Below are 15,023 nucleotides of genomic sequence, written 5' to 3' on the forward strand. Positions count from 1 at the left end.
TTATACTTAAAAATTTATATAAAAATATTATGTATATATCAAAAATAAATTACTAAATCATCTATTAATATATGTATTATTTAAATTGTTTTTAATATATTTTTTATATTCTAATATATATTTACATCAATAACTGATTTGGTTATTAAGGTTTAGTATTCACTTAATATTGATGAAGCTCATTATATCTATGTATATGTTCGTTGTTCTAAAATAATTTTTTATTTGTGTTTGGTAACGAACATTTGGCAGGAACCAATTGATTGCAGCACGTCACTAGAATCCGAATGCAATCCGGATCTTTTAAATATGCTATAAATTGTTTTGGTCATCAGTGAAATTAAATCAAATTTAAATCTGTCGCATTCACGTCACGTTAAAGGAAATCACAAACAGATTAACCCTAATTTATTTTATAATCAATTACTATAATATATATACAGTGCTTGGTTGTTCCACAAGTACTGAAGTATTCAATTAACCATGTTTATATATTGAGCAATAGTACATGAATATGCAACTCATCAAATATATAAGTCAAAACTATATGTCGTGTAATACACATAAAGATAAAAGTTATTTAATTAGAAATCCCTTATTTTCAAGTGAAGCCAAAAAACAAATAATTATTCGACAAAAATGGGCCATTTTGTTTCCTATTGTTATTCTTGCAACACTTGGGTTACTCCATCGTTGCTTTCACATTATACATGTGTTTAGAGTGATTGTTAGTAATTTATTTAAAGAGTTAAAGTAGGATTTTGGCCTTTAAGATATAGACTAAAAATTTTTTTTGTCTTTAACTTTTTTTCATAAAAAATCGTCCCTAAGGTTTAACTTAGTTTTAAAATTGTCTTTATTTTAGGAAACCAAAATCGTATGGAGGTAGGTGGCAGCGAAAGCGGAGATAGAGGTGGATCATAGACAGCTTCTTCTTCTTCTTCCCTTCCCCTTTTTACTTCTTCCTTTCCCTTTCGTAGGGGTAGAAACACTCTCTTTCTCTTCTTTTTTTTTTTAAACTTGGTTTTAAACCTTAGGAACGTACAACAAGAAATTACCGGAATAGCGACCGATTATGGTGGCACTAAAACCTTGGTCGCTAATTAGAAAATAGCGACTAACTTTGGTTGCCAACCGTTAGTGACCGATCTTAGCGACCGATTTTCAACCAATGCTACCAAACTAGTACAAAACGATATTGGTCGCCAAATCGGTCGCTAAATGGTGACTGGTACACGAAATTGTGATCTCTCACAACTCCGTGCAGCTGACTAGCAAGTGCACTGGGTCGTCCAAGTAATAAACCTTACGTGAGTAAGGGTCGATCCCACGGAGATTGTCGGCTTGAAGTAAGATATGGTCATCTTGTAAATCTCAGTCAGGCGGATTCAAATGGTTATAGAGTTTTCATAATTAAAAGATAAATAAACATAAAATAAAGATAGAGATACTTATGTAATTCATTGGTGGGAATTTCAGATAAGCGTATGGAGATGCGTTATTCCTTCTGAATCTCTGCTTTCCTACTGTCTTCATTCAATCATTCATACTCCTTTCCATGGCAAGCTGTATGTTGGGGATCACCGTTGTCAATGGCTACCTCCCATCCTCTCAGTGAAACTGGTCCTCCACGGTTTCTATACGGCTAATCAACTGTCGAATTTCTTGTCTCGGATGAAAAATACCAGGCACAGCTACCGCATGGCTAATCAGCTGTTGGTTCTCGATCGTGTCGGAATAAGATCCAATGATCCTTTTGCGTTTGTCACTATGCCCCACAGTCGTGAGTTTGAAACTCGTCACAGTCATCCCTTCCCAGATCCTACTCGGAATACCACAGACAAGGTTTAGACTTTCCGGATATCAAGAATGCTGCCAATTGTTTCTAGCCTATACCATGAAGATTCTAATCTCGGATTCAGATGCCCCATTGTCAGAGGAGAGTCGATGTAAATCGTTGATTAGAAACCCAAGAGATATACACTCAAGCGATTGCAGATAGAACGGAAGTGGTTGTCAGGCACGCGTTCATGAGTGAGAATGGTGATGAGTGTCACGGATTATCACATTCATCAGGTTGAAGTACGAGTGAATATCTTAGAATAAGAATAAGCTTGAATTGAATAGAAGAACAATAATACTTTGCATTAATACTCGAGGAACAGCAGAGCTCCACACCTTAATCTATGGGGTGTAGAAACTCCACCGTTGAAAATACATAAGTGATGAAGGTCCAGGCATGGCCGAATGGCCAGCCTCCATAAAAGTCTAAAATAGCATAAAACTGATCAAAGATCCCTAATACAATAGTAAAATGTCCTATTTATATTAAACTAGTTACTAGTGTTTATAGAGATAAGTAAATGATGCAGAAATTCACTTTCGGGGCCCACTTGGTGTGTGCTTGGGCTGAGCATTGAAGCTTTCATGTGTAGAGACTTTTCTTGGAGTTAAATGCCAGCTTTGGTGCCAGTTTGGGCGTTTAACTCCAGCTTGTAACTCAGTTCTGGCGTTTAACGCCAGAATAGGGTAGGAAGTTGGCGTTTAAACGCCAGTTTGCGTCATTAAAACTCGGGCAAAGTATGAACTATTATATATTTCTGGAAAGCTCTGGATGTCTACTTTCCAACGCAATTGAGAGTGTGCCAATTGGATTTCTGTAGCTCTAGAAAATTTATTTCGAGTGCAGGGAGGTCAGAATCCAACAGCATCTGCAGTCCTTTTTCAACCTCTGAATCAGATTTTTGCTCAGGTCCCTCAATTTCAGCCAGAAAATACCTGAAATCACAAAAAAACACACAAACTCATAGTAAAGTCCAGAATGTGAATTTTGCATAAAAACTAATAATTATATACTAAAAACTAACGAAATCATACTAAAAACTACCTAAAAACAATGCCAAAAAGCATATAAATTATCCGCTAATTACAACACCAAACTTAAATTGTTGCTTGTCCCCAAGAAACTGAAAATCAAATAGGATAAAAAGAAGAGAATATACTATAAATCCCACAATATCAATAAATCTTAGTTCTAATTAGATGAGCGGGCTTGTAGCTTTTTGCTTCTGAACAGTTTTGGCATCTCACTTTTTTCTTTGATGTTCAGAATGATTGGCATCTATAGGAACTCAGAGTTAAGATAGTGTTATTGATTCTCCTAGTTTAGTATGTTGATTCTTGAACACAGCTACTTTATGAGTCTTGGCCGTGGCCCTGAGCACTTTGTTTTCCAGTATTACCACCGGATACATAAATGCCACAGACACATAACTGGGTGAACCTTTTTAGATTGTGACTTAGCTTTGCTAAAGTCCCCAATTAGTGGTGTCCAGAGTTCTTAAGCACACTTTTTTTGCTTTGGATCACAACTTTAACCACTCAGTTTCAAGCTTTTCACTTGGACCTTCATGCCACAAGCACATGATTAGGGACAACTTGATTTAGCCGCTTAGGCCTGGATTTTATTTCCTTGAGCCCTCCTATCCATTAATTCTCAAAGCCTTGGATCCTTTTTACCCTTGCCTTTTGGGTTTAAGGGCTATTGGCTTTTTCTGCTTGCTTTTTCTTTTTCTTTCTTTTTCTTAATTTTTTCGCAACTTTTTTTTTGTAAGCTTTGTCATTCACTGCTTTTTCTTGCTTCAAGAATCAATTTTATGATTTTTAAGATTATCAACAACATTTCTCTTTTTTCATCATTCTTTCAAGAGCCAACAAATTTAACATTCATAAACTTCACTATAAAAAATATGCACTGTTCAAACATTCGTTCAGAAAACAAAAAATATTGCCACCACATCAAAATAATTAAACTAATTTCAAGATAAAAATTGAAATTCATGTACTTCTTGTTCTTTTGTAATTAGGAACTTTTTTGTTTAGGAAAGGTGAAGGATTCATGGAATTATTCGTAGCTTTAAGACATAGACACTAGACACTAATGATCATGTAGTAAAGACACAAAACATAGTCAAACATAAAGCTCAAAACCGAAAACAGAAAGACAAATAGACAAGGAGATTAAGGAACGGGTCCACCTTAGTGAGGGTGGTGTCTTCTTCCTCTTGAAGAACCAACGATGCTCTTGAGCTCCTCTATGTCTCTTCCTTTCCTTTGTTGCTCCTCCCTCATGGAGTGCTCTTGGTGTTCCACCCTTAGTTAGTCCATATTGTAACTCAAGCCTTCCAAAGAGGTGTTGAGTTGCTCCTAATAGTTGTGTGGAGAAAAATGCATCCCTTGAGGCATCTCAGGGATTTCTTGATGAGGAATTTCCTCATGCTCTTGTTGAGGTCCATGAGTGGGCTCTCTTATTTGCTCGATCCTTTTCTTAGTGATGGGCTTGTCCTCTTCAATGAGGATGTCTCTTTCTATGTCAATCCCAGCCAAATTGAATAGGTGACAAATGAGATGAGGAAAGGCTAACCTTGCCAAAGTGGAGGACTTGTCAGCCACCTTGTAGAGTTCTAGAGGTATGATCTCATGAACTTCCACTTCCTCCCCAATCATGATACTATGGATCATGATGGCCCGATCCATTGTTACTTCAGATCGGTTGCTAATAGGAATGATGGAGCGTTGGATGAACTCCAACCATCCTCTAGCCACAGGCTTAAGGTCCGGTCTTCTCAATTGAACCGGCTTGCCTCTTGAGTCTCTTTTCCATTAAGCTCCTTCCACACATATGTCCAAGAGGACTTGGTCCAACCTTTGATCAAAGTTGACCCTTCTAGTGTAGGGGCGTGCGTTTTCTTGCATCATTGGCAAGTTGAATACCAACCTTACATTTTCCGGACTGAAATATAAGTATTTCTCCCAAACCATTGTAAGCCAATTCTTTGGATTCAGGTTCATACTTTGATCATGGTTCCTAGTGATCCATGCATTGGCATAGAACTCTTGAATCATTAAGATTCTGACTTATTGAATGTGGTTGGTGAGAACTTCCCAACCTCTTTTTCAGATCTCATGTCGAATCTTCGGATACTCATTCTTCTTGAGCATGAAAGGGACCTCATGGATCACCTTCTTCTTGGCCACAACTTTATAGAAATGGTCTTGATGGACCTTTGAGATGAATCTCTCCATCTCCCATGACTTGGAGGTGGAAGATTTTGCCTTTTCTTTCCTCTTTCTAGAGGTTTTTCCGGCCTTAGGTACCATAAATGGTTATGAAAAAACAAGAAAGCAATGCTTTTACCATACCAAACTTAAAAGGTTTGCTCATCCTCGAGAAAAAGAAGAAAGAAAGAAAGGGAAGAAGAAGAAAATAAAGAAGATGGAGGGAGAGATAGGTTCGGCCAAGGGGGTAGGAGAGGGTTTGTGATGTGTGAAAATGAAGGAGTGAAGATGGGTATTTATAGGGAAAAAGAGGGAGAGTGGGTGTTTGGGGAAGAGGGATGGAGGTGATTGGTGAAGAGAATATAGGGAAGAGAATATGATTTGATAGGTGAGTGGTGTTTTGAGTATAGTGTTAGAGATGTGTGAGGGGGAGAGAGAGAGGTAGGGTAGGTGGGGATCCTATGGGATCCACAGATCCTGAAGGGTCAAGGACTTCTCATCCCTGCTCCATTTAGGCGTCCAAAAATGCCCTTAGATTGCAATTCTGGCGTTTAACGACAGACTGCTACTTGTTTCTGGCGTTAAACGCCAGCTTTTATACCTTTCCTGGCGTTTAACGCCAAGCTGTTGCTTGCTTCTGGCGTTTAACACCAATTTGGTGCTCTGTTCTGGTGTTAAACGCTAGTCTAGTGCCCATTTCTGGCATTAAACATCCAGAATAGTGCCAAACTGGGCGTTTAACGCTCATTCTGCTACTCTTACTGGTGTTTAAAAGCCAGTAAGCTTATTCTCCATGGTGTGCTATTTTTAATGCTGTTTTTGAATTTGCTTTGATTTTTTGCAGTTGTTTTTGTGACTCCACATGATCATCAACCTAAATAAAACATGAAATAATAATGGAAAATGAAAATTTAACGTAGATAAATAAAAATTGGGTTGCCTCCCAATAAGCGCTTCTTTAATGTCAATAGCTTGACAGTGGGCTCTCATGGAGCCTCACAGATAATCAGAGCATGGTTGGGGCCTTCCAACACCAAACTTAGAGTTTGGTTGTGGCCTCTCAATACCAAACTTAGAGTTTGGTTGTGGCCTCCCAACATCAAACTTAGAGTTTAAATGCGGGGGCTTTATTTGACTCTGTATTGAGAGAAGTTTTTCATGCTTCTTCTCCATGTGTACAGAAGGAGAACCTTGAGTCTTGAATACAAGGTAGTCCTCATTCAATTGAAGGACCAACTCTCCTCTATCAACATCAATCACAGCTCTTGCTGTGGTTAGGAAAGGTCTGCCAAGGATGATGGATTCATCCTCATCCTTCCCAGTGTCTAAGATTATGAAATCAGCAGGGATGTAAAGGCCTTCAACCTTCACTAGCACGTCCTCTACTAGTCCATAAGCCTGTTTCATTGATTTATCTGCCATCTCTAGTGAGATTCTTGCAGCTTGAACCTCAAAGATTCCCAGTTTCTCCATTACAGAGAGTGGCATGAGGTTTATGCCTGACCCCAGGTCACACAAGGCCTTCTCAAAGGTCATGGTGCCTATGGTACAAGGTATTAAGAACCTTCCGGGATCCTCTTTCTTTTGAGGTAATATCTGCCTAATCAAGTTATTTAGTTCATTGGTGAGCAATGGGGGTTCATCCTCCCAAGTCTCATTACTAAATAACTTGGCATTCAGCTTCATGATTGCTCCAAGGTACTTAGCAACTTGCTCTTCAGTAATATCTTCGTCCTCTTTAGAGGAGGAATAGTCATCAGAGCTCATGAATGGAAGAAGTAGGTTCAATGGAATCTCTATGGTCTCTAGATGAGCCTCAGATTCCTTAGGTTCCTCAATTAGGACTTCCTTTTTGTCCAGAGGACGTCCCATGAGGTCTTCCTCACTGGGATTCACGTTCTCTTCCTCCTCTCTAGGTTCGGCCACACCAAGTAAGGTTATGGCCTTGGACTCTCTTTTTGGATTCTCTTCTGTATTGCTTGGGAGAGTATTAGGAGGAGTTTCAGTGACTCTTTTACTCAGCTGGCCCACTTGTGCCTCCAAATTTCTAATGGAGGACCTTGTTTCATTCATGAAACTTAGAGTGGCTTTAGATAGATCAGAGACTATGTTTGCTAAGCTAGAGGGGCTCTGCTCAGAATTCTCTGTCTGTTGCTGAGAGGGTGATGGAAAAGGCTTGCTATTGCTAAACCTGTTTCTTCCACCATTATTAAAGCCTTGTTGAGGCTTTTGTTGATCCTTCCATGAGAAATTTGGATGATTTCTCCATGAGGGATTATAGGTGTTTCCATAGGCTTCACCCATGTAATTCACCTCTGCCATTGCAGGGTTCTCAGGATCATAAGCTTCTTCTTCAGAAGATGCTTCTTTAGTACTGTTGAATGCATTTTGTAAACCATTCAGACTCTGAGAAATCATATTGACTTGCTGAGTCAACATTTTGTTCTGAGCCAATATGGTATCCAGAGCATCAATTTCAAAAACTCCCTTCCTCTGAGGCGTCCCATTACTCACAGGATTCCTTTCAGAGATGTACATGAACTGGTTATTTGCAACCATTTCAATGAGTTCTTGAGCTTCTGCAGGCGTTTTCTTCAGGTGAATAGATCCACCTGTAGAATGGTCCAATGACATCTTAGACAATTCAGACAGACCATCATAGAATATATCCAGGATGGTTCATTAAGGACTTTAGTAAGGTAGCATTACCTTTATCCAGATTGCTGCAGAAAGACATCGAGTTCGAGTTCAGTGAAGATTGTGAGCAAGCTTTTGACAAGCTGAAGACCGCCCTGACTCAAGCTCCAATTGTGAGAGGACCAGACTGGAGTCAACCATTTGAAATCATGTGTGACGCTTCCAATCATGCAATAGGAGCAGCGCTGGCTCAGCGTGAAGGTAAGGATCCTTTCGTAATCGCTTACGCGTCTAAGACTTTAGACGCTGCTCAGTCTAATTACACTACTACTGAAAAAGAGCTCTTAGCTATTGTGTTCGCTCTGGATAAATTCCGAGCCTATTTACTTGGTACTAAGGTAGTAGTGTACTCAGACCATGCAGCTCTAAAGTATTTATTAGCTAAAAAGGAGTCCAAACCAAGGCTTATACGTTGGATACTGCTACTACAAGAATTTGATTTAGAAATTAAGGATAGGAGTAGTAACCAGAATCTAGTGGCAGACCACTTGAGTCACCTTGAGCACATTAAGGATACCTCTACTCCTATAAATGATGATTTCCTATTTGACAACTTGCAAGCAGTGTCTGAAGTAGTCCCTTGGTATGCACCTGTAGCTTATTATCTAGTCAGCCACACTCTCCCTCCAAACTTTACTAAGCATCAAAGAGACAAGCTGAAAAGTGAGTCCAAATATTATATATGGGACGATCCATATTTATGGAGGTGTGGTGCTGACCAGGTAATTAGACGATGTGTGCCTCAATCAGAATTCCAGTCTATTTTAGAGGCCTGTCACTCATCTGAGAGTGGAGGACATTTTGGCCCTTAAAGAACAGCTAGAAAAATTCTAGACTGTGGATTCTTGTGGCCTACTCTTTTTAAAGACGCTGCTGAATTTTGTAAATCTTGTTCTCCATGCCAAAGGTTTGGTAATATATCCAAGAGGGATGAGATGCCTCAACAGATTATGCTTTTCAGTGAAATTTTTGATGTTTGGGGCATTGACTTCATGGGTCCATTGCCAAATTCTAATGGTTACTTTTATATATTGTTAGCTGTGGATTACGTTTCTAAATGGGTGGAAGCAATTCCTACCCGCACTGATGATGCTAACACTGTTGTTTTCTTTGTTAGAAACCATATTATTTGTCGCTTTGGATCCCCACGAGCAATCGTGAGCGATCAAGGCACCCATTTTTGTAACAGGCGACTAACAGGATTACTAAAGAGGCATGGAATAATTCATAAGGTATCAATAGCCTATCACCCCCAGACCAATGGGCAAGCAGAGGTGTCTAACAGAGAGATAAAGTGCCTACTGCAAAAGATAGTCAAGCCTCATAGAAAGGACTGGAGCACCAGGCTCCAAGATGCACTTTGGGCATATCGGACAGCATACAAGACACCCATTGGGATGAGTCCTTTCCGCTTACTCTATGGAAAAGCCTGTCACCTCCCAGTTGAGCTAGAGCACAAAGCCTTTTGGGCAGTGAAGGAGTGATGCACCACTATTTTGTGGTACATCTTGTGCTTAATTAGGTGGATTTTATCCACTATTCTCACACTTATTCATAAAAATCGTATGTTGTACATTTTCCTTCCTGATTTTGTGCTATGATTGAAAACATGCTTCTTTGGCTTTTATTTTCTTCTATTTAAATCCTCTCTTATTATCATTCGATGCCTTGATATGTGTGTTAAGTGATTTCAGGGATTACAGGGCAAGAATGACTCAGAGGATGGAAGGGAAGCATGCAAAAGTGGAAGGAATACAAGAAGTTGAAGGAACTGCAAAGCTGTCAGCCTGACCCTCTCGTACTATAACGACCATAACTTGAGCTAAAGAGGTCCAAATGATGCGGTTCCAGTTGCGTTGGAAAGCTAACATCCAGGGCTTCGCAACTATATATAATTTGTCATAGTTGCCTTGAAGTTAGATGACGCGAACGCGTGAATGATGCGCCCACGTCGCATCTGTGAATTTCAATCCACGCAAACGCGTGGACGATGCTTCCGCGTCATCTTCCCGCGACCTGTACATACCAGATTTCAAAAACAGCAAATTCTGGGCTGTTTTTGACTAGTTCTCAGCCCAAAAAACACATATTAGAGGCTATAAAGTGGGGGAATGCATCCATTCCATCATTACTCACAATTTTAGGTTTTAGATGTAGTTTTTAGGATTTAGGATTAGGATTTCTATTAGGATTAGGATTGTTTCTTCATACCAGGTTCAATAATTTATGTTTCTCTTCTATTTTTGTTTATTCTAAAGCTTTTATTTGTATTTGATTTATGTTACCCAATTGGCTTATGAACTTTTCCATGTTAGAATTGACGTCTCCATGCAATTTGAGGTATTTTCAGACTTATGATTGTTTTCTCTAATTTATGTTATTGATGCTTGGGCTCTATCCAAATTATTTTCATTCAAGTAGATTTTATTCCCTTTTAGCTTTGGTTGATTAATTGGTAACTCTTTAGTTGTCAAACTCATTGTTGACTGAAAATTGGGATCCTTCAAGAATTAATTCGAGTTCCAATAACTCTAGCCTTTCCCAAGGGAAGACTAGGACCTGAGGAATTAAAATCAATTCATCCACTTGACTTACCTTCATAGTTAGAGGTTGACTTAGTAGGAGAAAAATCCAATTCTCATCACAATTGATAAGGATAACTAGGATAGGAATTCCAGTTTCTCATACCTTGCCAAAAGTCTATTTTACAGTTATTTGTTTATTTTACTTGCCATTAAATTACTTGTTCCTCATCTTTAAAACCCTGATTTACAGTCTTCATAACCAATAATAAGAACATACCTCCCTGTAATTCCTTGAGAAGACGACCCGAGGTTTAAATACTTCAGTTATCAATTTATTTAGGGGTTTGTTACTTGTGACAACCAAAACGTTTGTAAGAAAGGTTGATTGCTTGGTTTAGTAACTATACTTACAACGAGAGTTTACTATAACTTCTAAACCGTCAATCTTCAGTTCTTCAAAATGGCGTCGTTGCCGGGGAATTGCAAACATGTGCCTTACTATTGGTTATTGTAAATATTTTTCAAAAAAAAAATATAATATTTTTCTTTTACTTGTTTATTTGTTTTCTCTCTTCCCTCTTATTTCTGATAGCTACTATGAATTCTCACCCCTCTCGCTTTGAGTTTGGTTCTAATTTTGTTGCAAGGAATGGAAGCTATAACAGGACTATGCATCCCGGTCTAAGCAATCAAAGATGGATGGAGCCAAGAGGATCTGATCACCCTTTTAGGCAACAACATCCTCCTAGATATCATGGACAAAGACCATTTTACAATGCATGCCCAACTGATAGATTTCGTGGACCGCCTTGTAGCTACTAACAAGTCCCACCCTATGCTCAGAGACCATCCTTTCAACATAACCTCAACACACCACACTCACAAGCTTCTTTTCACCATTCACTACCACATGATCCTTATCCACCCCAACGCCAATCCAATTACTCTCAAGAACCACCACTCCCTTATGCACTATGTCCATATCCATCAAGCCAAGAATCACAAGTTCGCTTCGAGGAATCAGTAAACCAGTTCAATGCAACCCTTTATCAATTAGAGAAAGTGATAAATCAATTATCTTCCAGACGTTCGGACACTCAGCAGACTCCCATGGCATCATGTGAAGAATCTAATGAAGAATGTATTGTGAAGAAGACACAAGAAGCTCCAGTGGACAACATAGAGCATAACTTCATACTGGAACAAGTAGAGGACGCTATCATTGTAGAAGAAGAAGAGTTGGTTGAAGATTTAGGAGATGCTAAACTTCCTCAGGAATCCAAAGTTGTGGAGAATTCCATCGAAAACGTTACAATTAATGCTAAGGAGGATAGTGCACAACCCCCAAGGCATGATATTCCGTCCAGTTCCTCATAAGATACCTGCCTTGAGGATTGTGCACTATCCTCCTTAGCATTAATTGTAACGTCCTTGACGGAATTCCCTACAACTCTGGCTTTCTGCGGAGGTTCAGCATCTCCTAAATCTTCAACCAACTCTTCTTCTTCTACAATGACAACGTCCTCTACTTGTTCCAGTACGAAGTTATGCTCTATACTGTCCACTGGAGCTTCTTGTGTCTTCTTTACAATACATTCTTCATTAGATTCTCCACATGATGCTATGGGAGTCTGTTGAGTGTCCGAACGTCTGGAAGATAATTAATTTATCGCTTGCTCCAATTGATGAAGGGTTGCATTGAACTGGTTTACTGATTCCTCGAAGCGAACCTGTGATTCTTGGCTTGATGGATATGGACATGGTGTATAAGGGAGTAAAAAAAAAAACACGCACGCGACGCGTAAGCGTAGCTGACGCGTCCGCGTCACCAGTGCGTTGGGAAGAAAATAAGATTGAACAGAGAGTCACGTGAGAGCATGGCTGGAGGCGTGCCTTTGGCACAAATCATCCCACGCGACCGCGTTGCTGACGCATCCACGTCATGTGGGAAAAATGCCTCCCACGTGTCCGCGTCACCTACACGAACGCGTGACCTGTAATTCGACGTAAAAAAGGGTGCACGACCGAAAGTTGTACTGGAGTGGTGCTGAATGCGCAAGCCTTACCACGCGGACGCATGGCTGATGCGTCCGCGTCATATCCCTATAATGGCCACTCACGCGATCACGTCGACCACGCGATCCCGTCGACCACGCGACCGCGTCGCCCTGGAATTTGGCAATAATGAATTTTGAACAGAGAGTTGTGCGAGCGCGAGGCTGCCCTCGCGCCAGTAGCACAAAATGCGTCACGCGTCCGCATGACCGACGCGACCGCGTCGATTAAGTTAATCACAAGTTATGCGACCGCGTCCGTATCGCTTGCGCCGCACAACTTACCCTACATTGCCAAAATATCTTATCTTTTCTTCCCCAATCCTAATTTTTCCTCCCTCCCTTCTTCCTTACTTCTTTCTTCCCTCTTTTCCCTTCTCATTCTTCTTATCTTTCATTTTATTTATTTGCATATTTCATTCATTGTATCTTTATTTTGTGCACATTTTTATTTTCTTTTTTTTAAAATCATTATTTTTCTTTTGGTGTTAAAATTTTCTTATTTAACTGTTGCATCTTCTCTTAATTTATTCTGGGTGCTTAGTGACTTGTTTTATTCTAGTTAGGTAATATTATTTAAATCAATGCCAATCTTTTATACCTATATTACTTTTGCATTGACATAAATTTATATGATCTCTCCCTACCCACACTCTCTTCCCCTATGTTGCAAATTTTTGCGCTCTTGATTTGCCATGTGCTTCTACTGTTTTATCACTTACATGTTGAAGCTTCGATGTAAATGACACCCTTATCAATTGGCATTAACCCACCCATACTTTATTTATTTTCTTATCTTTATTCCTGGGTTACTTTTTTTTTCCTTTTTCTTTCAGGATGGCCACCCGGAAGGGAACTGGGAGACATTTACATGGGGAGACAGACAAGTCCATCTGCACGATCTTTGGAGAAAGGCACCAGTTGGAACCCCCATCCACCTACACATCTCAGTATGCACCGAGGACGGTGCAATCTTTAAGTGTGGGGAGGTCGATACTGATCTCCATGGGTTAGTTACTCTTCTATCTCAACACCAATGGTTTATTTTCCTTGTTAGTTGTTGCATTTGCATGTTTGATTGAATATTTTACCACTTGGTTGAAGTAATATTTTCTTTTTCAAGAAAACTTTTAATAGTTTTTCACTAATTTAAATTAAAAACTTTTTCAAAAACTTGTTTGAAGAAATATTATTTTGGGACATGGTTTAGAACTCGAACACACAAAACCAGTGAGATTTTGAGCCTATGTGATTGGTTGCATCTTATCAACCAATATTTTATTTTTTGTGTGTATTTTTCTATCTAAAATTGTGATCTTTGTCTTGCTTAATTCTATATTTCCATTATTTGATGTATGCATGCACTTATATGATTGAGGCCTTGTTTCACTGAGCTTACATACCCATATGGCCTTACCCTTTATTATCCTTTGCAAACCAATGTTGAGCCCATTTTACCACTTTGTTCTTTACTTTAGCTCATCACTAACTCTAAGCGAAAAACAATAATATCCTTAATTTAAATCCTTGATTAGCTTAGACTAGTGAAATGCTCATGATTTAAGTGTGAAAAAGTTGGGTTTGAAAATATTTGGTTTGAGTAATTGGGTGTTGTAAATTTTTGTGAAAATATGCAAAATAATAGTTGAGCACATATTATTGCATTCAATACTTTAATAATATGCATTGAGAAAAATTAAAAAAAAAAGAAAGAAAAGAAAAATAGAAAAAAAAGTGAAAAAGAAAAGAAAAAGAGCAAATAATAAAAGGGGACAAAATGCCCCAAAGTAAGTGTTGGTATCGATGCATATGTACTGTACTCAAATTTAGGATGCATGAATATGTGGAAAACACAGTTAATGGGAAGTTAGATTTTGCATTTTAATTGAATGGATTGTCCTAAGTTAGGTGGGTAGTGTAGGTTAATTAAGGATTCATATTTTAGTCCACTTGACCAAATACAATCCTACCTTGACCCTAACCCCATTACAACCTTAAAAGACCTCTTGACATGTGTATCTGTGCATTAATTCTTTGTTGATTATTAGATGAAAAGCAAGCCTTAGAAAGCAAGATTAGTAGATAATTGAGAGAATTGAACCTTAAACACTTGAGTGATTAGAGTGTATACACTTCCGGTGAGGGTTCGGTGCTCGATTCTTTGTTCCCGGCTTTCATGAGCTATTTTCTTCTGCAAGTTCACTTGTACTTTATTTTATGATTTGAATTAGTGAAATCCAGTTCATATTTGTTCTTGAAAGATTTATTTACTTTATCACCAAGTAGGTAGAACCATCTTTGCATATAGTTGCATTCATAGACATAGGTTGCATCTCATACTTTCTACCATTCCTTTCAGCTCTTATAGCTTCTCTTGAGTTTAGCATGAGGACATGCTAATATTTAAGTATGGGGAGATTTGATACACCACTATTTCGTGGTACATCTTGTGCTTAATTGGGTGGATTTTATCCACTATTCTCACACTTATTCATAGAAATCATATGTTGTACATTTTCCTTCCTGATTTTGTGCTATGATTGAAAACATGCTTCTTTGGCTTTTATTTTCTTCTATTTAAATCCTCTCTTATTATCATTCGATGCCTTGATATGTGTGTAAAGTGATTTCAGGGATTACAGGGCAAGAATGACTCAGAGGATGGAAGGGAAGCATGCAAAAGTGGAAG

Source organism: Arachis duranensis, chromosome 9, assembly GCF_000817695.3.
Source record: "Arachis duranensis cultivar V14167 chromosome 9, aradu.V14167.gnm2.J7QH, whole genome shotgun sequence".
Taxonomy (NCBI): domain Eukaryota; kingdom Viridiplantae; phylum Streptophyta; class Magnoliopsida; order Fabales; family Fabaceae; genus Arachis; species Arachis duranensis.